The 26035-nt window shown below is 43.1% G+C and overlaps 1 protein-coding gene across 2 annotated transcripts in view; it reads right to left on the reverse strand.

Moving 5' to 3' along the window:
• Positions 1-21974, reverse strand: part of IL36G (interleukin 36 gamma) — a 66220-nt gene extending 44246 nt beyond the window's left edge. For both annotated transcript variants that reach the window (XM_047853169.1, XM_047853166.1), the window contains exon 1: positions 21854-21974. The gene's annotated coding sequence lies outside the window, so the exon portion shown is untranslated. The remainder of the gene's footprint in view (positions 1-21853) is intronic.
• Between the last annotated feature and the right edge of the window lie 4061 nt (positions 21975-26035).

The raw sequence follows: 26035 nt of genomic DNA on the forward strand, positions 1-26035 counted from the left end.
ATCTGAGACTTTTATCTCTAAGGAGAAATCCTCTTTATCTCTACGAATGCTTATTGCCTTAAAGTCTACTTTGTCAGATACAGAAGACTTTTCATTAGTATTTGTGTGGTATATCTTTTCTCATCCTTTTCCTTTCAATGTCCTCCACCCTTATGCTTTAGATGTATCTAAAGCAAACAGGATATAATTCAGTTCTTTTTGCTTTGCGTAATCAACATTATCATACAAACCACTTACCTCAACTCTAAAACATCATGGATTATAAGATACACCAAAGTTGTATAGATCAATAAGAAAGAGAAATGCCACCAATTAAACCATGACATAACATCTCAACAACAGCCCTATCAAATGCACAGATCAATCATACCAGCTTCTCCATGCGGCAAATTTTCTTTCATCAATTCCAAGGAATTTGGCAATTTCTCTTGTTTTACGTTGCACATATCTCAGAAACAAAGTATAAAGAGCTTCATCTACTTGTGGGTAGCCTCTTTTTTGGGTCTCTGAAAGTTGTTGGTATTTGGCAAAAAAAAAAAAAAAGCTTCATTAAAATTACCTGTTTACCCCACTACTCAGTTTCCATGCCAAGTCAGAGGGCATCTTTTTGAAACATTTTCAGTAGAAATTAAACTCAACACATGTAATAACAATGATCCACAAAACTCAACTGAGGACCAAGAAAAAAAAAACTCTGACACGTTAGCACACCCTGACAGGGTTCATATGATGCCATAGCCTGTCATGTGTTTCCCAATTTCAGAAATATAAAAATACAAGTAAATGTGTGTCTTTTTTTTTAATGTTTATTTATTTATTTACGAAAAAATTTTTTTAATATTTATTTTTGAGAGAGACAGACAAAGCATGAGCAGAAGAGGGCAGAGAGAGAGGGAGACACAGAATTCAAAGCAGGCTCCAGGCTCTGAGATGTCAGCACAGAGCCCGACGTAGGGCTCAAACTCACCAGGTCACGAGATCATGACCTGAGCAAAAGCCGGACACTTAACCGACTGAGCCACCCAGGCCCCCCTAATGCTTATTTATTTTTGAGGGAGAGAGAGAGACAGAGCACAAGCGGGGGAGGGACAGAAAGAGGGACAGAATCTGAAGCAGGCTCCAGGCTCTGAGCTGTCAGCACTGAGCCTGACGTGGGGCTTGAACTTGTGAATCGCAAGATTTGAGAACTCGTGAGCCGAAGTAGATGCTCAAGTGACTGAGCTGCCCAGGCACTCCTTGTGTGTCTTAAAATCAATGAAATGGAGCATTTGGGTTTAAAAACCTACTGCTGTTATGGTGTTTTTTTCATTACTCCTATTCTGTTTCTCCTCCCCCTTCTTGCTTTCTTTTGGTTTGAATATTTTTTATCATTCCATTTCTCTCCCTACTAGTCTGAAATGTACATACCTCTATATTTATTTTCAACTCTTTTGGTGCTTATCCTAGAAGTACCCCATGTATCCTTAAGATTCATGCTAATGAAGAACTTTATTCTCCTCTCAGACAATTCAAGGATGACAGAACACCTCCATCTACCTCAACTTTGCCCAATTAAAAAATTTTTAAGTTTATTTATTTACATTGAGAGAGACAGACACAGCACATGAGTAGGGGAAGGGCAGAGTGAGACAGGGGGGGAGAGAGAGAGACTCACAAGCAGGCTCCATGCTGTCAGCACAGAGCCTGACATAGGGCTCGAACTCATAAACTGTGAGATCATGACCTGAGCAGAAATCAAGAGTCGGATGCTAAACCAACTGAACCACCCAGGTGCCCCAACTTTGTCCAACTTCTATGCTTCTACTGTCACATGTTTTAATTCCATATACTTTCAAAACTACGTATTTTATCATCATCATCATCATCATCATTATTATTTCATAGCATGAGAGTTAATTTCCTTTTGCCCACATATTTAGTAATCTTCTTGGTTCTTCATTTCTTCTTATATCTATATCTTCCATCTGGGATCATTTTCTTTATACCTGAAGTACATACTTTAGAATCGCATTGTCTAATATGGTAGCCACCAGCCACATGTGGCTATTTAAATGTAAAGTAAGTAAAACTGAATAAAATTTAAAGTTCAGTTCCTTGGCCTCATTAGAGGCACATTTCAAGTGCTCAGTAGCCACAAGTGGCTAATGGCTACTGCACAACAAACATAGAGAACATTTTCGTCATGTCTGAAAGTTGTACTGATAGCGCTTAGCTCCAGCTTCCTTTCTGGAAGGCCTTACAGCAGTGAACACCCTCTGTTTTCGTTTAGCAAAATATACCCTTAATTCTCCTTCATTCCCGAATTGCCAAGTTCATTATTACCACTGGGAAGCTCCTGTGGGTTCTCCGCCCGTATCAAGATACTTCTGCAGGTCCTGCTGTCCTACCATTTGCCTCAAGGAACATCCAGTCCCTGTCAAAAGGCAATCTTAAAAAACTCACGTGGGGGGCGCCTGGGTGGCGCAGTCGGTTAAGCGTCCGACTTCAGCCAGGTCACGATCTCACGGTCCATGAGTTCGAGCCCCGCGTCAGGCTCTGGGCTGATGGCTCAGAGCCTGGAGCCTGTTTCCGATTCTGTGTCTCCCTCTCTCTCTGCCCCTCCCCCGTTCATGCTCTGTCTCTCTCTGTCCCAAAAATAAATAAACGTTGAAAAAAAAAAATTAAAAAAAAAAAACAAAAACTCACGTGGAATCTGGATTTTTTTTCCCCAGGGAAGAAGTCTTCTCCATGGGGTCGGAGATTAGTAAAATGTCACTATTGCAGCTGGGAATAAATAAAAAAGGAACTGAGTGGGATTTTGTGGATGAGACTGGGAAGCCAATCATCACTTACTACATTTTTTTTTTTCCTATCAGAAAATGCATCTTACATTCCAAACTCACTCACATATGAGCTTTTGGAAACTTCAGGGAGCCTGTGGCCCTTGTCTCCTAAGAGGGGCCCACACACACAGCAGGTAGATGGTGAGAAACTGTTAGAATTTCTAATTATACAACAGTAGGAAAGTACCAAATATATACAACTTTTTAAAAAAGCAAGCATTAAAAAAATGTGTGCTCGAAAATTTCACTGTTTGAGTGACGATGATTTCAAAACTGTAGGTCTTTTTATATTTGGGGGGCGTGGGTTAAAATATAAAATTAAAGAAACATAAAATTAAATTTATCAAATATAAAATTTAAGTACAAAAGTATTTAAATTAATTGAATTTATTTTATTTACTTCCCTTTATTTTTTAAATCCCAGGCTGGAATTCACACTGTAGCAAAAAGAATCTAAGTGTATTAGGAAGGTACGAAATAACATCACTGAAGGGAGTGGTTGAGAAAGGTGCTGACCCAAAGCAACTCTGGAAATGAGCGACGTGTGTAAGACGAAAGGCAAAGACACTGTACGTAAGCCCTGCACACAGATGGTAAAGTTGTAGCCCATGGAGTATGGAGCACAAGTGAACAGCTTTGAAACCAGTATACATGGGTTCTGGAATCGGACAGTTAAGCAAGTGAATGGTGGATGGTAGCAGACAGGTTTCTCACTATTACAGTGAGAACTTACAGACAAGCATGGGGAAAAGGCTAATGTGATCCATGTGGTGATGGCTAAGAGTTAGGGACATCAGTGTGAACTCAGGGTTAGCTTAATATAGTATATATGGCTACAAATAGAAATATTTATAAATATGTATATAGGCCTGAGTTGGTAGACACATGTATGCTTCCTTGCTCGGTCAGCTGAGAGAGCCTAGAAGCAATGATTCCCCAGGACAGTAAGCATAGCTAGTGGCCCGTTGATAGTTTTTAATACAATTCTCTAACAAAAAGAATTAAGGCTCCTTGGGAAAATGTCTGAAATTGTAGGGCTGGATCGGGAAATGTGCAAGATGAGCCTAGAGTGCCACTGGGAGTTCCAGAAAGGAAAGGGGGCACGGGGAGAGGCAATAATTGGGGATGTCAAAGGGACACCGGAGCCAGCTGAAGGGTTTCCAGTGGCCAAAGCTGGAACAATTTGAGCAATAAAATAAATAACATAGCATTGGATTAGAACTGAAAGTATAAAATAAATATCCGTGAGTCCATACTGATGCAAATAAATGACTGAATAAATAAATAAATGGGGGAAGCAGACAAATCTCTCTGCAGAGGAAACCCAAATAATTTATGTATATACTTTCTCCCTTAAAGAGGTGGAACATGAGGGGCACCTGGGTGGCTCAGTCGGTTAAGCGTCTCACTTCAGCTCAGGTCATGATGTCATGTCTCATGGGTTCGTCCCCCGCTCATTCTCTGTCTCTCTGTCTCTCAAAAAAATAAACGTTAAAAAAAAAAAGAAGAGGTGGAACATAACTCCCCACATCTTGGGTGTGCACTGACCTATACTGACTCCCTTCCAAGGAATACAGTGTTAAGGGGGTGGGGGGTCGTAATATAACAGCGGAGGAATCGGAGAGACTCTTCCTCAGTCAGCTGATCAAGGCTAAGGTCAACACTGATAAGTCATGTTGATAACATGTAGTTTTGATATGATGTCATAAGACTGGTACTTTACCTCTATGGTCTTCCCCTCAAAAGCCTGTAACTCCAGTTTAATCATAAGAAAAATATGAGGCAAACCCCAACTGAAGGAAAATCTACAAAATACCTCAAACTGTCAAAGTCATTAAAACACAAAGGTCTGAGAAACTGTTACAGTCAAGAGGGACCTAAGAAGATAGGATGACTAATTATAATGTGGATGGGATCCTAGAATGGTAAAAGGACTTTAGATAAAAACTAATAAAATCTGAATAAAGTATGCATTTTAGTTAATAAAAATGTATCAATAGTATTTGTTCATTCATCATGACAAATTGCCCCTAATAATGTAAAATGTTAACAATAGAGGAAATTGAGTGTGGGATAAATGAGTATTCTCTGTACTATCTTCAAAACTTTTCTATAAACCTAAAACTATGCTAAAATAAAATGTATATTAATTTTTTTAAACATTTAATCTTTTGCTAAAATCCATATGACTTTTTATACTTTGGGGTTTGGAATCATGTGGCACATATCCATTTTTTTAAAGATAATAACAATAAATGCAAATTCTCACCTCCTTACACCCTGAGCTTCTGATATAGCAGGCCCAGGGGTAAGCCCAGAAATAGACTTTCTTACAAAGCTCCCCAAGTGATCCTGGTGCAGGTGGTTCAGGTCATATTTTGCAAAACAAAATATGTTTTATTTAAAAGTGTGATAAAGTGGGGTGCCTGGGTGGCTCAGTTGGTTGAGCGTCTGACTTCGGCTCAGGTCACGAACTCGTGGTTTGTGGGTTGAGCCCTGCATCAGGCTCTGTGCTGACAGCTTGGAGCCTGGAGCCTGCTTTGGATTCTGTGTCTCCCTCTCTCTCTCTGCCCCTCCCCTGCTCATGCTCTGTCTCTCTCTGTCTCTCAAAAATAAATAAATGTTAAAAAAAATTTTTTTTAAGTGTGATAAAGTGTATGACAGGGCTGAGAGCTATTTGGGGTAATTGGGACCTAGCAATCTGCATGAACAGTGTTTGGTCTAGCCTCAAATACAGACCATTATCAGCATCCTACTACAATAAAGAAAAAAAAAAATGTGACATGACTCTGAGAACAACAGTATCAGAGAGGAATCCAATACTTTAAAAACAAAACCAAACAACAACGACAAACTGTAGTTGCATTTTCAGCACTGCTAAACTCATTCATTCACACATTCATTCATTTCATTTTCAAAAACTTATTTGCATGAGGCATGGTGCTAAATGCTAGAAATAAAGATGGTGAGCAAATGCAGACACCATCCCTACCCTTGAAGGAATTGTAGTCTAGTGGGAGATACAAATGTCAATCAAAGTTCCACCCAGGCAAATGAAAAACAACTCCTAGGACAAGTGCTGTGAGACAGAAGAGCCCAGCTTATCATAGGGATTTGGGGCCAGGGGAGAGAGAGGCTTCTCTCAGCAGTGACTCTTGAACTGAGATCTAAAGAGGATCCAGGATTTAACTAGCCCAAGAGGGGAGGTCGTAGCTCTCTGGAGGATCATAATGTTTGTTATTAACATTAGCATAAGCAAAAGCAGCACAAAGACAGAGCAATGAGGACTCCGTGAGAATCGCTACATCTCTGTATCTGGCAGGTTAGCATGTCTTACAGATACCTCATCTGTGTGCCTTTAATCACCATGCTCTCCGTCCACATAGAGGAAAAGGATCGCTGCCCCAGAAACAAAGAGCTCATGGCACCTACTTTTCTTCCTCCCCCCGCTCCGTCCTCTGGCACCCATAAAGCCACTTCCCTGACAAAAACTAAAATAAATTGTCCGTGAAGATCTACTTGCAAGATAAGGCTTTGGGCACACCCAGGGCATTCTACTGCTCAGAATTCAGCAAAAAGTATAAGGTGTCCTATTCCTTCCTTCATCTGCTCATGAATTGTGCTCAGCTTGAGGTCCATCGAGGTAAGAGCTGTGAGGTGGGGGTGTCATGATACTGAGAAGAGTATTTCAAAATGTCAGGAAAAAATACATATTTAACAACACGAAGGCCTGCCAAGTTCACCCAGCGATCAGGTCTCTCTCCTTTTAGGTGGAATTCTGTCAGCTCTGTGTGGTGTGGTCTGATGATCTTGTACTAAGCAGAAGTCATGACTGACCATTGCATGGTTTTAACACATGGTTTAAAACATAAGCTAATTATTGCTTCATAGTCAGTTTTGTTCATAAAAATCTATCAAAATACACTGTGGAGTTGGAGGAATAAAAGCATAATTCAACAAGTTTCAGTAGTGCAAAGACAGGGAATACTGACAAAGCAGAGAGAACTGGCTTCGAATCCTGGCTTCTGCGCCAGCTCTGTGACCTTATTCACCTCAGCTTTTCCAACCCAAACTTCTCCTGTTGTAAAGTAAGATCATGTTGGCCTCTCTGGGCAACTGTAACGATCAGAGGTGCAGCACATAGCACAGGGCCTGAGCAGTGGTGGGCAGGTCACAGGTGGCGTGACGGTGATACTGATGATGATGATGACGACGATGATGCTGAAGATGATGACGATAACGATGACAACGATGATGACGATGGTGATGGAAATACTAATGATGATGATGGTGGCGGTGGAAATAGTGATGATGATGATGATGGTGGGGATGGTAATGGTAATAGTAATGATGATGATGATGATGGGGATGGGGGTGGGGGTGGGGATGGCAATAATGATGACTTCCCATCTACAGAGATTCTGGACCGATAGGTTTAGGATGAGGTTCAGGCAACCTAATTAAAGTACTAATTTAAAGCTAATTTAAAGCACGAATTTAATCACTTCTCGGCCCTTTGACTAAGATCAAGTGTACTATCTGGTCTTACCAGTTTAAAGTACTAATTTAAAGCTCCCCAGATGACTCTAATACAGAGCCAGTGTTGACAACCACTGCCCTAGACCAGCAGTCCTTAAACTTTTTGATCTCAAGACCTTGTTTTACTCTTACATATTATTAAGATCACAAAGAAGTTTGTTTTAAAACAGAATTCAAAACACAAAAACATACATATACGTCTTTCATTAGCCATCAGAGCAATGACATCATCATATGTCATAGATAGAGCCTCTGGAACACTCCCCTGGACACACATTTAAAAATCAGAGGGAGAAAGGGTAATGATGCCTTAAATTGTTATAAGAATAGTTTTGACCTCATGAGCCTCCTGATGCTGCCTCAGACTAAGCTTTTTACACCTAAGTATTGCCCTCTGCAGCCCCCTTTCCCCAACATTGCATGTGCACACGCATGCACGCGTGCACACACGCACACACACACACACACACCCTGTCAGCCTCCATCCCTGGCTCTCCACCACACCTAGAAAAGGAATCACACCCATTGGTTCTCAGTCAATAGAAGACCATCAAATTCCACAGAGTCTGATAGACTGATCATTACAAAGAGAATGTGCTAAAGCTTTCCTCAGCTCTGGCTGCTTAAAAAAAAAACATGAAAGATTTGCAAAGTAAATGAACAGTGTAAACAAGATTGCAAGATCTGCATGGGCAAATAAACTGTTTTTATGCACCCTCGGACTCTTTGGAAACAGACTAGACACTGAGCACATAATTGCTTGAACAATCACACATTACCTTCATGGCTGGCAATACAAACAAAACATTGTCGGCTGACCCAGATAAGTAGCAAAGGTTGCAAATTGGCCACCCTTGGGAAAGATTAGAGTCACAGACAAGTTCATCTGGCCCACCCAGTGTTATTTCAAAATACTGATTAGTTCACACATTGAAAACAAAGAGAGCTCACATTTTTAAAAATCTAGAGTTTTGGCTATTTTTTAAAAATCTGGTAATACTAAGGGTGTGTTTCCACAGAGGGCTGGAGCAGAGTGGTAATTTCCCCCTTCAGATGGTGCTTGGGTTTCTTTCTTATCCCAACCCACGTCTTTCAATTATATCACCTGTCATGCCCACCACCATGCCCCACTATATTTGGGGTTATACATTCTTGGAACAAATACGACAGCCCTTGTTTGGAAAGCTCATGGATCCTGAAGGCCTCTCTTTTTGTTTAAGCTATTGTAGTAAGGTTAAACTCACTCCATTTACACACAGATCAGGATTACTATAACTTCGACTATCCAGAAGATCCTCTGAGATTTGATAGGCATGAAAGAGGCCTCCAAGAAGCCAAGAGAGTGGACATAAAGTCCATGCAACTTCCTCCAGGTAAAGGTGTCACCTTTGGCCAATTTTCTTCTATTTCACACACACAGTTCTATAAGCTTTGTTCCAATCATATTTTCTAGTTCAGGGATGAAAATAATTTGTAGAAAAAAAATAGTTTGTGAACATAAGAATGGCATCCCCCAAACCTCCCCTGACCAAAAACAAAACACACATTCTGAGGAATTTTTTTTAAATCACGATTAATGGTAGAAATAGGAGGAAATATTCTTCCCAATGTTAAAGCCATTATAATGCCACAGTGATTAAGACAATGTGGTATTGGTAGAGGAACAGACACATAGATAAATGAACAGAATAGAGAACTCAGAAATGGACCCACACAAGTACGTGCAATTAATTTTTGACAAAGTAGCAAAAGTAATTCAGTGGAGAAAATATACCCTTTTCAATAAACAATGCTGGACAATTAGACATCCATAGGCAAAAAATTAACCTCAACCTCAACCTCAACCTAAACCTCAACCATATATAAAAATTAACACGGCGCCTGGGTGACTCCGTTGCCGAAGTGTCCAACTTTGGCTCAGGTCATGATCTTGAGTTTTGCAAGTTCAAGCCCCACATCGGGCTCTATGCTGACAGCTCAGAGCCTGGAGCCTGCTTCAGATTCTGTGTCTCCCTCTCTCTCTGCCCCTCCCCTGCTCATGCTCTGCCTCTCTCTGTTCCCAAAATAAATAAACATTAAAATTTTTTTAAATTAACTCAAAATGGATCATGGACTTAAAGAGAAAATACAAAACTATAAAACTTCTAGAAAAAAATGGAGAACATCTTTGGTACCTAGGACTACACAAAGAATTCTTAGACTTGACACCAAGAACATGATCCATAAAGGGAAAAACTGATAATTTGGAACTCATCAAAATTAAAATATTTTCTCTGCAAATGATCCTGTTAAAAGGGTGAAAAAACAAATTACAGCTTGGGAAAAATATTTGCAAATCACATATCTGACAAAGAACTAGTATCTGGAATATACCAAAAAACTCTCAAAGATCACCATTTAAAACATAAACCATACAATTAGAAATTGGGCAATAGGGGTGCCTGGTAGCTCAGTTGGTTAAGCTTCCAACTCTTGATTTCGGCTCAGATCATGATCTTGCAGTTTGTGGGTTCAAGCCCTGCTTTGGGCTCCATGCTGACAGCACAGAGCCTGCTTGGGAGTCTCTCTCTCTGCCCTTCCCCCATTCACATGCATGCACACACGTGCTCTCTCTCTCTCTCTCTTAAAATAAATATATAAACTTGAAAGAAAGAAAAAAATGGGCAAAAGACATGAACAGACATTTCACCAAAAATAACATGCAGATGACAAGTTAACACACGAAAATATATTCGACATCATTAGCCATTAGAAAAATATGAATTGAAACCCCTCTGAGACACCACTCCATACTTGTCACACCAGCTAGAATGAAAACACAGTGGGAACACCAAATGCTAGCAAAGATGTGGAGAAACTAGACCACGTATATATTGTGATAGAAATACAAAACGGCACAGCCACTCTGGAAAATTGTTCAGCAGCTCCTTTTAAAACTAAAAATGAACACCTACCATATGACCCAGCAATTGTACTCTTGGGCATACACCCCAGAGAAATAAAGATTTAAGTTCACACAAAAACCTATGCACTGATGATTTATGGTTGCTTTATTCATAATGGCCCCAAACTGGAAACTATCCAAATGTCCTTCAAGAGGTGACTGGTTGAACAAACTGTGGCACACCCATGCCTTGGAAGATACTCAGCAGTGAAAGGGTAAGAACGCTTGATATACCCAACAACTTGAATGAACCTCAAGGAAATTATGCTGAGTAAAGAAAAGCCAATTTCAACAGGATACTTACTTCATGGTTCCATTTATGTAACATCCATTAAATAACAAAAGTACAGAGATGGAGAACAGATTGATTGGTAGAAGCCAGGGCTTAGGGATGAGGGGAACAAGGTGAGTGTGTCTATAAAGAGGGAGATGTGAGGTGGTATAGTCCTTATCTTGATTGTGGTGCTTACATGGAGCTACACATGTAGCACTGCATACAGCTGCAGACACACACAAATGAGTGTGCATGTGTTACTAGTGAAATCTGAACAAACTCTGTGGATTGTACCAAAGGCAGTTTCCCGGTTTTGCCATTATACTGTAAGAGTATATACTGTAAGATGTGATGGGGCGCCTGGGTGGCTCAGTCGGTTAGGTATCCGACTTTGGCTCATGTCATGATCTCACAGTTTGTGAGTTTGAGCCCCGCGTTGGGATCTGTGCTGACAGCTCAGAGCCTGGAGCCTACTTCTGATTCTGTGCCTCCCTCTTTCTCTGCTCCTCCCCTGCTTGCATGCACTCTCTGTCTCTATCTCTGTCTTTGTCTCTCTCTCAAAAATAAATAAACATTAAAAAAAAAAGTACAATATATTAATAGTGGGAGAAGCTGGCTGAAATGTGCTCAGAACCTCCCTGTATAGTCCTTTACACCTTCCTGCCAATCTGTAATTGTTTCTAAATGAAACATTTTCTTAAAAGGCTGCATCATTTAATTTTAGAAGGCCTCTTTTACTATTGGAACTCCCAATTTTTCTATAATGATCAAGATACAGCACTAGTGGTCCCCAGCCTCCCGGAGCTCACAGTTTCTGCTGATTTGTTTTGTAACCCCGGCCAAGCCACTTCTCCTCCCTGGACCTCAATTTCCCATCTTCGAAATGAAACTGAATGACTGTTCAAAATTCCTGCGGTTCTTGAGATGAAAGGCTTCAGATGGACTGAAGAGGCTGCATTGCAATATCAATGTGGGTTTTTTACGCAGTCAACTGTATGAGCCCGAGGGCAAAACCCAGGGCATGACAACCAATGAGACGTGTAAACGGGGACCATTAGATATCTGCCCTGGGCCCTGCAGCGAGACTGGTGTGGCCAGCTGGCAGGGTATGAAGACAATGGGGGCTTCTAGAAAAGATGCGAGTGGAGCTACAGAGGGAGAAATGAGAAAGAAGAGGGAGCAGTGCCAGTGCCCACCTGACTCAGCCACACCTACCTTGTGGGTATGAAAGACTCCGCCTGCAAGCCAGACCCCACCCTGTCCTCTTCAGCCCCTCCCAGGTGGCAGGATTTGGTCATGGTCTTACTGCCTAAGCTGGTGTCCGGGCACCAGCAAGCTTAAAGCATCTCATCCAGTCCCATGGCTTCAAATCTCTTAGCCAATGATGCCCATGTTTACATCGTAGCCCTCACCTCTCCCATAGACTCCAGGCTTGTTTATTTAACTGCCAATCTGACATTGATATTTGGCATCTCAAATGGTTTGGCCAAAACCAAACTCTTGCCTCCCTGTCACCCAAAGCTTCTTCTTCCCAATCTTCCCCCTTAGGAATTGGCACCCCCGGTCTGCCGTTCCTCTATGGTCTATTACCGACTCTTGGTAACTCCACCTTCCAAGATATATTCCAACTGTGTCCACTTCCCTCTCACCCCACTGCTACTGCCCTACCCCCCAACAGTGAGGTTTTCTTTTCTCCTCTGGACCTGAGTCCCTGCCTAATAGTCCCCAGCCCTAATAAGATGATCCTTATCATTGTAAATTAGATCATGTGACTCCCCAGCTTAAACGCTCCAGTAGTTTCCTGCTCACTTAAAATAAAATCCTAATTCCTCGCCCTGATTTAATAAGGTCCATCTACCTTTCTGACCGCTTCACCCTCCCCTCCCTCACTCCTGTGCTGCATGGGCCTCCTTCAGTTCTTCCGATAATGGCACAGCTTTTGCACTGACTGTTGCCTCTGCCCCAAGTAGGGGCTCCTCCTCAGATCTTCTCATGCCTGACTCTTTCTCATGGGCACCACTCAGAGAACTTCCTTGACCAACTCTCTCGGCTCACATACCTGCTGCCCTCATCACTTGTTTCATTTTCTTTGCAGAGTATTTCACTATCTGGACATTTTCTTCATTTATGATTCATAATTGGTCCCTTGCCTGTCTCCACCATGGGAACATAAGCTTTATGTGAACAGGCCACCTTGTCTACCTCGTCACTCCAGTGGCCATAACATAACCTGTTACACAGCAGATGTTCAGTAGTATTTGTTAAATGAATGACTTACTAGAGGCCCCCTGTACTTCCCTGGCCATGTAAATATGTTTGTCCTGGTTTTCTAACAGATGACAGTTCTCCCACTATGACTGCAGCCCTGCCTTGATTTATTGGACTGAAACCTAGTCCCCAAGCGCACTCCTAGTTTCTTACTCTTGGAAGCTGAATCCTGGCCCCTAAACCTCCAGCCAATGGCTGAGACCCAGTTTCCAACCAGATGGCCTAAAATGAGTCCTCAGTACCACCCTGCCATGGTCTGGGGGGCCCTGAAGATCTCCCAGCCCTCTGCAGCTTGTCATTCAGGTCCCAGCTCACATGTTGGTTTTCAAAGAAGGCTGTCCTCATTATGCCCCTACAGGGTCCCTCCCTGAAGAAAGAACGTGCTCAGCACCCACGACATCCCTGCATCCCCCACCCCAGAGAGGAGAAGTTGCTAATTGGATGCGCTGACATCCACTGGGGTGCCTTCAACCAGGGAGTGAGCTAATAGTCCATGGCTGTGCTCATGTCCACTCATTCCCTGAACAGACAGAGTAGGCCACCTTGCCTTTGTGAGGAAGGCCATGGTTCCTATGACAGATTCTGGCCATACTCTCCCTCAAGAGAGAAGGTCCAGCCATCCTCCTTTCTTCTTTCTGTTTCCTCTCCCAGTTAGTAAATATACCTGGTCAGAGACTTCTAGAAGGAAGCCCAGCTGTCCATCACGCTTTCTCCATAACAACTCTCATCCGGGTGGCTGGCTTGTATTATCTTACCCACTGAACCACCTAGATTCAGAGGGGAGGAAACTTGAGTGAGGCTCTTCTCCAGCCTTGAGCCAATCCATGGGCCCCTCCAACACAGATACAAGAGCCCTATATCGAGTTCCATAGGATGCTTGTCCCACCATTTACAGAATTAGTCCCTTGTTCTCTGTTGAACCATTATAATTTGCACATATAGATTCCTTTGCAGGGAACACAAGAGGAAAGGGGAGACATGCAGTAGGGTTCAGCCACCAAATCCTACCCCCAAAAACTTCACTAAATAAAGTGTGTAGTACATGGTAGTTACTCAACACATATCCACTGATTGGTTGAGTTCAAGTAGAGAGGACAACATAACCTAAGATCCTAGAGGTAGGAAGATTCCAGGCTTGGGTGGGGAGACCAGAATTGGGCTGCATGGCTGAGAAAGTCCCACCCAGCACCCTAGTGGTAAAGAAAGTCACCCCCCAAAATGTACACATTTCTAGAGGTTGCTGTTTCATTACACTCTCCTGCAGGCTGACCCTGCCTCCTCCACATGCTGTTATGAAGAGCTTTCTCTCCTCCCCCCCCCCCCCCCGTGTGTGAGAACCCCAGCTACAATCAGTGTACAGGAGATTTACTTTCATCTCCCCCCAGTAGTCCAGGTGTATGGCTAGTATGAGCACACCCAAAGTTTGCTTGTCTGCTAACTCGCCTTTTGGGTTCACTTGGGAAACGTGACCCCATCTCTGGCCTTTTTCCAAACATCAGCTTCCTCATTTTCCTTCATCCCTTATGAGTTACAGCCCCTCTTCTCAGTAACTTGCCACAAGGCCCAAATCCAGTGGCAATAAAAATGATTCTTTTGTAAATTTTCAATCTTTAAGTTCTCATTTCACAATCCTCTTTAGCAGGAGCACCTCAATAAAGATTATTTTCATCTAAGAAAGGTTAAAACTCAAAGACATGACCGTGGTCTGAAGATTCCTGTTAAAATGGCTAGAAGGAAGAAGTAATACAACAGTCTAGAAATATATTAACAGTGATTGCTTTTGAAATATGGGGTTATGATGATTTTCTTCCATTTTTCCATATTTTCCAATTCTCTGCAAAGATGTTATATTACTTTGATAGCCAGGATCAAATCCAAATACTTAAAAAGACCAACACTCACAAACATGGAAATCAGGGCAGAAAAGAAACTTTTAGAGCATTAAAAAAAATTTTTTTAACGTTTCTTTTTTTGAGAGAGAGAAAGACAGAGCATGAGTCGGGGAGGGGTGGAGAGCTAGGGAGACACAGAATCGGGAGCAGGCTCTAGGCTCTGAGCTGTCAGCACAGAGCCCAACGCGGGGCTCAAACTCACAAACCATGAGACCATGACCTGAGCCAAAGTTGGACACTTAACTCACTGGCCACTCAGGTGCCCCAGAAAAGAAACTTTTAAAAGACCAGAAATTATATTTAAGTAAGAAGACAGTGGGAGTCTGGGGGAGGGGGATGGACAGTTTTTCCCTCTATGCTGTTTCCAAATTTTCTCAGTGAGCCTTATTGCTCTTGAGAATAAAGAAACAAACATTACATTTATGAGAAATCAGATTCATGAAGAAGGGGAGAAGGTCTTCAAGGTATCTTGCTAGATGTTTCACTTCCATGAATTCATGTTAAAAGAAGATGGTGTCATAAGACCAGCAAAACACACAATTGTTGCAAAATCAGGGAAACCCACTTCACATCACTCCTTGGCTTCCAAGGCCAGCGTCATAATGAAAAACACACATCGTGGTTGATTGTGTGTCACAAATTAGAATGACATGGCAAGAAAAGACAAACAAAAACCCTCTGATTAACTAATAGCAGCCAACTCTTGGTGGGAATGCAAACTGGTGCAGCTGCTCTGGAAAGCAGTGTGGAGGTTCCTCAACAAATTAAAAATAGATCTACCCTATGACCCGGCAATAGCACTCCTAGGAATTTACCCAAGGGATACAGGAGTGCTGATGCATAGGGGAACATGGACCCCAATATTTATAGCAGCACTTTCAACCATAGACAAATTATGGAAAGAGCCTAAATGTCTATCAACCGATGAGTGGATAAAGAAGATATGGTTTATATATACAATGGAATACTACTTGGCAATGAGAAAGAATGAAATCTGGCCATTTGCAGCAACATAGATGGAACTGGAGGGTATTATACTAAGTGAAATAAATCAGGTAGAGAACGACAGATACCATATGTTTTCACTCATATGTGGATCCTCAGAAACTTAACAGAAGACCATGGGGGAGGGGAACGGGGGGAAAAAGGTACAGAGAGCGAGGGAGACGAACCATAAGAGACTCTTAAATAATGAGAACAAACTGAGGGTTGATGGGGGGTGGGGGAGAGGGGAAAGTGGGTGATGGGCATTGAGGAGGGCACCTGTTGGGATGAGCTCTGGGTGTTGGATGGAAACCAATTTGACAATAAATTATATTTAATTAAAAAAATTTTTTAAATAAAAGAAAATAAAAATCACAAAAAAACAAAAAACAAAAAACCTAATAGCGGCCAACACAGGCGGCCTGGGTGGCTCCACGGTGCTGGTCTATAAAAAGCAAGAAGCAGCTTCTGTGACCACAACAGGAAGGATCTTATGGCCCTAATGAATAATATATGAATTATGTTCCCCCATTTGCAGACCATTTTCCTGCTCATTATCTTATCTGACCAGTCCTATGAAGTGGCAAGACACATGATATTACTATATTTGACAAAAGACTTGTATACAAAATAGATAAAGAATAAAAAATAAATACAGAACTCTTTTGTGATGATTCTAAGACCCAGTGTAATTCTCCACCAAGCAATATCCACCAAGCAATTCTCTGCAACACAAGCTGGGTGTCCTACAGTTCAATTCAATTCTAACACATCCCCCAGGAGATAATGTCGGATTCCACAGGTTAAGGGCTCAGATCCACAAGACTGCTCCCTTCAGATGCCTGTCACAAATAGTAGGTGCCCAGGTTACCCACAACTTCTATCTGACTTGGTTACAAGTCAGGGGTTCCCATGACCCCTCCTTCAGTTTGATTAATTTGAAAGAATGGCTCACAGAACTCAGGAAAACACTTACTCATGTTTACCAATTTACTAAAGGATATAATAAAGGATACAGATGAACATCCAGATAAAGAGATACATAGGACAGGGTCTGGGAAGGTCCCAAGTGCAGAAGCTTCTGTCCCCAAGGAGTTGGGGTATATCGCCCTCCCAGTGTGAATGTATTCACCCATCTGGAAGCTCTCTGAACCTTGAGCAACTGCGCTTTTATGAAGGCTTCCTCACGTAGGCATATCAGTTATGAACTCTGTTTCCAGTCCCTCTTCCCTCTCTCATGACAAGCCTTTCTAGTGACCAGTCCTCATTTAGGAATCCATCCAGAGTAGCCTCAATAGAACAAAAGATGCTCCTAGTACTCTTATTTAAAAGGAATTTATAAGGGCTTTAGGAGCTCTGTACCAGGAATCAGGGGCAGAGACCAATATAAATATTTTTTATCACCTCACATTTTCCAACACAATAAGACAAACCACCAAATTTTTTAAATAGGTAAAAGATCTGAAAAGAAACTTCAAAAAAGATATGTGAATGTCCAATAAGCACATGAAACGATGCACTACATTGTTAGTCATCAGAGAGAAGAAAATTAGAACCACAATGAGATGTCTCTATATGCTGAATTAGATATCCAGCATTAAATAAAATAAAAAGGATTGGCAAAGATATGGAGCAACTGGAACTCTCACACATCACTGGAGGGAATACAACATTGTACAGCAGGTACAAAGAACTCTTGGGCAGTTTTTCACCAAGTTAAACATATACTTACTATATGACCCAGGAATTCTGGTCCTAGCTATTTAACCAAGAGAAATGAACACATCAATCCACACAAAGACTTGTACATGAATTTTCATTACAGCTCTATTCATAATTGTTAAAAGCTGGAAACAAACCAAATGCCCATCAATAGTTGAGTGAACATGCAAATTATGGTACATCTGTAAAATGAAAAACTATTCATCAATAGAAAGAAATGAACTATTTTATTTTTTTAATGTTTATTTATTTTTGAGAGAGAGAGAGAGACAGAGTGCGAGTGGGGGGGGGGGGTAGGGCAGAGAGAGGGAGACACAGAATCCGAAGCCAGCTCCAGGCTCTAAGCTGTCAGCACAGAGCCAGACCCAGGGCTCGAACTTGCGAACCATGAGATCATGACCTGAGCCGACACTGGATGCTCAACCGACTAAGCCACCCAGGTGTCCCAGAAAGAAATTAACTATTGACAAACAAACAAACAAAAACACAGCCACATCTCAGAAACAACCAGAGCAAAAGAAGCCAGACACAAAAGACCACACGATATATGGTTTCGTTTTCGTGAAACTGTAGAAGAGACCAACTGAAACCTGCAGTGGCCAAGTAGACAAATGTCTGCCTGGGGATGGGGTGGGAGGCTGGCCGGAAAGGGGCATTAGGGAACTTCAGGGGGTGATGGAAATATTCTATGACTTGGCTAAGGTATTAGTTTCACAAGTTTTTCATTTGTCAAAAATCACCAAGCTGTACATTTAAAAATGGGTGTTGTCAGGGCATCTGAGTGACTTAGTCGGTTGAGTGTCTGACTGTTGAGTTCAGCTCAGGTCATGATCCCAGGGTCGTGGGATCCAGTCCCGTGTTGGGTGTGGAGCCTTCTTAAGGTTCTCTCTTTCTCTCTCTCTCTCTCTCTCTCTTGCTCTGCTCTCTCCCTCCCCCTTCAAAAATTAAATTAAAAATAAATTAAAAAATAAATAAAATTGCATATAAATTATACCTCAAAAAAGTTTATTTTTCAGGGAAAATAATATGGTTAAGTATGACCTCATCTAGGCAAATACATAAATAAATAGTATACATTTATGATGGATACATGCATAAGAAAGGGCTTAACCTAGAAGGATCCCAACCAGCTGACACAGTTATCCTGGCATCAGGGCGTTCATTTGGGAGTTAGGATGTGTAAAAGGGACTTGGAGATTCTCTTCTGCAAATTCTGTGTTTCATTTGAATTTTGTGAAAAAAACAAAAAACAAAAACACTTAGAGGAAGGAGGCGGAGGAGAAGACGGAACTTAAGTGATTTGCTCAGGGAACACCAGAGGCAGATGGGATTGAAGTTGAAGCTTTCTTTTTTTTTTTAAATTTTTTTTTTTTTTTCAACGTTTATTTATTTTTGGGACAGAGAGAGACAGAGCATGAACGGGGGAGGGGCAGAGAGAGAGGGAGACACAGAATCGGAAACAGGCTCCAGGCTCTGAGCCATCAGCCCAGAGCCTGACGCGGGGCTCGAACTCACGGACCGCGAGATCGTGACCTGGCTGAAGTCGGACGCTTAACCGACTGCGCCACCCAGGCGCCCCTGAAGTTGAAGCTTTCTAATTGCATGTGTGGGAACAACCCAAGTCCCAGGAGGGGGCTTAAAAGGAAGATGTTCTCCATCACCTGTTGCTCACTCTAACAACATGAAAAACCATGTCCAAATGCCACTTAGAAAACTCCCAAACATGAAAAACACTGCCAAACTTCGGTGGGAACACATTAATGCTGTGGTTTCTGATTGCAACTGTTAGATGTGTATTTATGCCATTTTTATCATTAACTTCTTCTCAGGAATAGGAAGAGCTATCTGTCAGCCCCCTCGCTCACAGCTGTCGCTTTGGCATGGACAGTGCTCACAGACTCATCTGTCTTAATGTTCTCCCTGGAATCCACCGGGCTGAGGCGGCTGCTCAGCCCTTCTTCGCCCCATCAGGAATGGTTCTCCGAGCATTCTAGAATGCTACAACCTAGCCCTCAAAAAATCCCTCATCTTACCCCCAAAAATATGCATCCTAGCAAATTTCATATCAACTATCTTTTCATGCCCACAGACTGGGCACAACTAAAAATCTATTTTCTGTTTTAGAATAGTGCTTGGCACATATAATAAGCACTATTTATGTAAGCAATAATTTGACATAAAGCTTGACACATAAAGAAACACAAACAAATGCCAATTTTCTCTTAAAATACTTTTGAGGTGGTGTGTGTGTGTGTGTGTGTGTGTGTGTGTTTCCCATTTCTTTACTGAGTTAAGCTTTTCTTTACTAAGTTAAGCTTTTCTTTACTAAGGTCCCTAACACCCTGGGCAGATGAACTCACTGAGGTATGCCCTGAGTGGCACATGGAATGTGGGCACACGGCCACTAGGTGGCGGAAGAGAGTCTCCTGCGGGGAGAGTGAACTCCGTTTTGCCCGCTAGTGAGGTGATTCAGGCCTTTCAACAAACCTAGAATCTGCTCCCTAAATCCTCCAGAACATGCCTATTTAATGATGAAAAGGCCACACTTCAGAAGAAAATCTTTAAAAAAAATTGTTTTTTTTAATGTTTGCTTATTTTTGAGAGAGAGAGACAGAGCGAGAGCAGGGAAGGGGCAGAGAGACAGGGAGACACAGAATCTGAGGCAGGCTCCTGGCACAGAGCAGGACGCAGGGCCTGAACCCACGGACTGCGAGATCATGACCTGAGCCGAAGTCGGATGCTTAAGTGACTGTGCCACCCAGGTGTCCACAGAAGAAAATCTTTAAGGCCAGTTCATTTTCAAAGATGTTTCCAACTTAAGGTCCTGAACGCAGACACTTCCCAGCAGAGTAGTCATTTATCAGCCCTGGGGACCTTGTGCTGCTTTTTAAAGCAGACTAGGGACAAGACAACATCTAGCTCACCCTTTAACCACTGTATTAATACGAAGGATTTGTCTCTGTCACTGTTTCCTTTGGTTTACCTCTCTAAAGGGAGGAGGAATTGATAAAATGGCAATTAGTCCAAATCTGGGAATGGGGAGCCAGAAAGCCTTGGTGGCAAGGTAAAACTTGAGAAGTTAACTAAGGATTGTCTCTACATACATCTGCTTATCTTCTTTTGCCCTTCCTCAACCACTCTCTACAACACCCTCCTCCCAAAACTGCCCCAAGAAAAACTGGTTTGTGGACTTAAGGACAGCCAGGTGACAGTCTCCGTGTGATAACGATCTCAGGGATTTCCAAGAGCAACTCTGATTCCATGCGAGGGCTGCCTTACCCCCAAACTATACCCTTCAAAGCTGCAACCCTAGGTGCAACAGCCAGACAACCCTGCCCACTAGACTAAAATAGGCTTCCCTGATGTGGAGAGGGGAGGCTGTGGGAGGAAGAGGGTATCTAAGGGAACACAAGGAAGCTGCAAGCCTAACAGAAACTAGAAATAACAAAAACAGTAGCAAGAAAGGTCTGGACAGAAGCACAGAAACATGCGATTTCCTGTGGCCTCAGGAAAGTTCAAAAAAACTTCCAAAAGCTGCCCTTATTTCGTATCTCAGCAGTGAGAGAAGCCTGTGGGCCCGAAAGCCAGTGGTTGAGAACAAGGAGGACACAGAGTACCCTGCAATGGGAATGCTGGGGAGCAAGGCCAATGGCCAGAGGCCAGTCAGAGCCAGACTAAGCTCAACAGTTCCCAAGAACCACCACAGACCCGCTGGCCCCTCCCCGCCAACAACCCTGTGCTGTGGAGACCCCCACCACATCTCGAACACCCCCACGGGAGAGAGGGGGGAGGGAGAACCCTGACCTGGCAGAGTTTAAACCTAAAAAACACTGCGAAATTACTGAAGTGCCTGAGTTTATCTGAGAGAAACAAATGCTAAAGGCCTCAAGCAGACATGAAGGGGAATTATAGAAAATTATAGAAAAATGAGGGAAGTGCCACTTGTGCTCCCCTGAATATGTGGCCTGTGAAATGTGTTCACTATCTGGAAAATGGCCCAAATCTGAGTTCTGGCCAGAGAGACACAGGCTGACTTCTGTTTCTGGACCTTGAACAAAAGGCAGGGAAATCACTGTTTCAGGAAATGGGCTGTGAAGTTTGCAGAGAAGGAAGTGAGCCCCAGAAACAAGGTCAATGAGACAACATTTTCTACACTGACATCTCTGGGAGGCAGAAGGTATGATCCCCATTTTGCAAATGAGGAAGCTGAGGCTCAGAGCCGTGGAATGGCCTCTCCAAAGTTGCTTGGCTGGTGGGGAATGGAGCCCAAACATGAACCCATCAGCACTACCTCTCAAACCTGCTCTCTTCTCATTGCATCTCACTCCTACTGGAGTATGTGGCGTGTGTTACTTTCTTAAATCAAAAAATAATAGTAATAATTTAAGCACAACAATGACTGTCTCACCTTACTTCTTGCCGATATTTTCAATACCCAACTCCTTAAGAGTTAGCCATGGCAGGGGCGCCTGGGTGGCTCAGTCGGTTGACCGTCCGACTTCAGCTCAGGTCACGATCTTGCGGTCCGTGAGTTCGAGCCCCGCGTCGGGCTCTGGGCTGATGGCTCAGAGCCTGGAGCCTGCTTCTGATTCTGTGTCTCCCTCTCTCTCTGCCCCTCCCCCGTTCATGCTCTGTCTCTCTCTGTCTCAAAAATAAATAAATGTTAAAAAAAAAAAATTAAAAAAAAAAAAAAGAGTTAGCCATGGCATTGACATTCAACAACCATCCTTCCAGACATAGTTTTCCTTTTCTGTGTTTGGACACTTACCTGCACTGTCCATTAGAGCGGCCACATGCCACATGAGGCTACTGAGCACCTGAAATGTAAAGTATAAAACATATAACAAATTTCAAAGATGTGGCACAAACTAAAGAATAATTATCTCAGGGGCGCCTGGGTGGCTCAGTCAGTTAAGTGTCCAACTTCAGCTCAGGTCATGATCTCATGGTTTGTGAGTTTGAGCCCCACGTCGGCCCTGCTGCTGTCAGCACAGAACCCGCTTTGGATCCTCTGTCTCCCTCTCTCTCTGCCCCTCCTCTGCTCCTACCTCTCTTTCTCTTTCTCTCTCTCTCTCTCAAAAATAAACATTAAAAAAAAGAATGATATCTCATTGATAACTTTTACATTGATTATGTGTTCAAATGATAATATTTGGAATATATTGTATTAAAATATATTAAAATTAATTTTACTGGGGCACCTGGGTGGCTCAGTCGGTTAAGCGTCTGACTCTTGATTTCGGCTCGGGTCATGATCTCATGATTCATGAGTTCAAGCCCTGCATCCAGTTCCACACTCACAGCGTGGAGCCTGCTTGAGATTCTCTCTCTCTCTTCCTCTCCCTGCCACCCCAAACTCATGCTCTCCCTCTCTCAGAATAAATAAACTTAAAAAATTTTAATTTTACCTATTTCTTCTTACTTTTTTAATAGGGATATTACAACATTTTAAATTACACTTACAGCTTAGCCGCTGACAATTCTACCAGACAGTGCTGCTCCACAAAATTAACTTGATGTCTCCTTGTATGTGGTCCCTCATTGATTATATTCCAAGGTCAGTGACTCAACGGAAACAATAGAAGTTTCCTAATACCAAGGTTCTGTTTAAGTTTATGTTTGCTTGTGGTATTTTTTTTTTCCTTATGCTTTCATGTTGATGTGTTCCTGTGGCTGTGAGGAGTACCAAAAGTCAAATCTTGAGAAGGCAACGTGGTGCAAAACTTTTAAAGACACAGACCCTGGTTCAAATCCTGCCCCTACCACATCCTACTTATGGGCACTGGGGCAAGTTATTAAACCTGGTTTTTTACCCCTGCAAAGAGGAAAGGATAATAATAGCTGATGCTTACTGATGTTGTAAGGATAAAATGAAATAATAAACATAAGGTGGTTGGTAGCCACTTTTTCTCTTACATAAAGCCCTGTCGGACTCCCTCACTGCCGTCATCTCATTTCGAGTTCACTCCTTGCACTGTACTTAAAATTCACTTTGCAAAGGCAGTCGGTGTATGTGGAGAAATGTGAAATGTAATGCAACTGTCGAAAAGTACAAAATTGTGGATAGAGAAGGGAAATTCTACCTGATTTAGGAAAGCATAATAATTTGTTTCGGGTGCCTCGATTTCCCCAAGTGTGAAAGAAGGAGAAAGTTATGTGGCAGTAACATTTGGAGGCCTTAGAGGTGAGGCCAGGTGGAGACACAGAGGAGGTGGGGTTATCCTGCTTGATCCACCGTAGAACCAGCAGATGGACATCACTGGGCTCTGATGGGGACTGGGTCCATGATGTGGTGGTCACTTTAACTTGGGTTTCTCCTGTTCTTTTCCTTCCTTTTCAGTTTTTGCAAGAACAGCCTTCAGCACTTGGGTTTCCAGCGTGCACCCTGCTGACCCCCCCCCCCTTGTCACACAGAAGATGTTCAATCTGTGGTTGCCATTATTGTCTGGTTCACTTTAGAAGCAACAATTCAGGGGCGCCTAGGTGGCTCAGTAGGTTAGGTGTCCGACATTGGCTCAGGTTATGATCTCGTGGTTTGTAGGTTCGAGCCCCACGTCGGGCTCTGTGCCGACAGCTCAGAGGAGCCTGCTTCGGATTCTGGGTCTCCCTTTCTCTCTGCCCCTCCCCTGCTCATGCTCTCTCTCTCTCTCAAAAAATAAATAATAAAACATTAAAGAAATTTTTTTAAAAAGAAGCAACAATTCAGGGAGACCCTTACTGTGCCTGGCGTAGCAATCAATATTGGAGGGAGTTGTGTGTTAGGTAAAGGCTAAGTGAAAAAACTCATTGGAATCGAGTAGAATGTTTGTAACGTTTTAAGGAGGCTTTAATGGCAAGTTATCGACAGCTACAAAATGCTTACATCAAAAGAGATAATGCATGTGTAAGACTGTAAGCAGGAAGGCACTGAACAGAGTGGGCATTGTGGCTAGTGGTGGTGACAAATCTGGACCCCAGCTTCCTTCGGTCCCTGGCTGAGTAGTTCCCGGTAGATCAGTCCATCTCTCAGATGCCCTTCCTCATCCTCAGGGATTGGCTACCTGAGGCCCCTTCCAACACTGAAATCCTTTATTTCTGCCACTTCAGAAATACCTATACGTTTTGTAATTAAAACAATCAAATAATTCTTCTTTCCTGATGTTCAAGATGAGCTACAAAACTAGTCCCCCAAATACCTAACTAAATCAAATCGATAAAAATATTTGTATGTTTCGACTGTTGAAACTCCTATCTTAAAAACATATAAAAATAGCAAACCACACGCCTCTGTTTTTCTGCGGATAAGCAAGCTTTCCCATGTGGCCGTGCAAATCACAATGGATACGCTTTTCAATTTGCCAGCTGCAGCTGCTCAGGGGGGCCGCCCTTGCACTGCAGTCCACCTTCTCATCCATGATTTTCTGGATGCCTGCCATCTTCCCACTGCAGCTCCGATGTGGAAACAAGACCGAAAAAGCCTCTGACCCCAAGAAACCATTGGAGGCAATGGCCGCAGGCCCCATGACCTCAGACTCAGGCAGCAGGAGAGCCCAGCCCTGACCTTTTCTCCAGCAACAAAACAGGAGGTTTGGGTGGTGGCTTTGTTCTGGACACGTTCAGCGGTTTCTCTCAAGTCGTCCTCTGGTCAGTTCTGCCCCTTCATGGCACCCCAACATCCACGGCCCCTACCTGCTTACTGCTTGGGGCCCTACCTCCATTATTCTTGCATTTCTGACTCGGAAAGTTCACTGGTCTTTGTTAAAAGTGGCCTGTGTTAGGCAATTCTTGGGGTGCAGGTGGGTGCGTGTGTGACCTCTCTCCTTCAACAAGACACAAGTTCGCTGGAGTCGAACGGCATGCTTCCACTCCCCTCTCTCCATGCCTTCCAGGCCACGCTGCACCTGGCGTACCTGGTGCACCTGATACACCTGCACATGGGCTGCTTCAATGTGGAGGCGGTGATAACAAGAAGAGAAACTGCTCCTGGGAAATGCTCCCCGCCAGGAGACTAAGGGCTCTGCCCTCAGCTATAGAAATAAACCCCAGCCCTAGGGGTGGAGCTTCTCCCCTAGGCTGGGCTGCGGGATCCAGTCCCAACTCTGGTGGCGGCTCCGGCTCCGGCTCTGGCTCCGGTCACTCCTCCTGGGCCATCAGCACAAACTACTCACTTCCTCCCGTTTGATTTGCATAAACTGAAAGTAACTAGCCCAATCTCCTTCTGTCACAGAAAGGGGTTTTGGTGAGATGAAACAGAGCTGAGTCAACACAAGGATCTAAAACGTAAGCTGTGAGTCAAGCTGGGTTTTTCTCTGGTCAGGCCCGGTGATGGGGCCTCGTTGCACGGCTCCTTCTTGGATGTCCGCTCAGAACCTCCCTCCTCCATGGTATGTCTTTGGGAACAAGGTCTGATGATGGGGATGGGGTCAGATGACATGAAGGCCCCTCCCCATCTCAAGGGAAATATCATTTGGATAACTTTTTTTTTTTTTTTTTTGATTCGCCTTTTCCATTAGTTGCTCAAACAGCCACTGCTCCTGGCCAGGGCCTGGGGCCTCCACTTGCTACAAGAGAGAGGCAGCCTTTCATCAGCTGGAGGGTGTCACAGGTGGGC

Source organism: Prionailurus viverrinus, chromosome A3, assembly GCF_022837055.1.
Source record: "Prionailurus viverrinus isolate Anna chromosome A3, UM_Priviv_1.0, whole genome shotgun sequence".
Classification (NCBI taxonomy): Eukaryota; Metazoa; Chordata; class Mammalia; order Carnivora; family Felidae; genus Prionailurus; species Prionailurus viverrinus.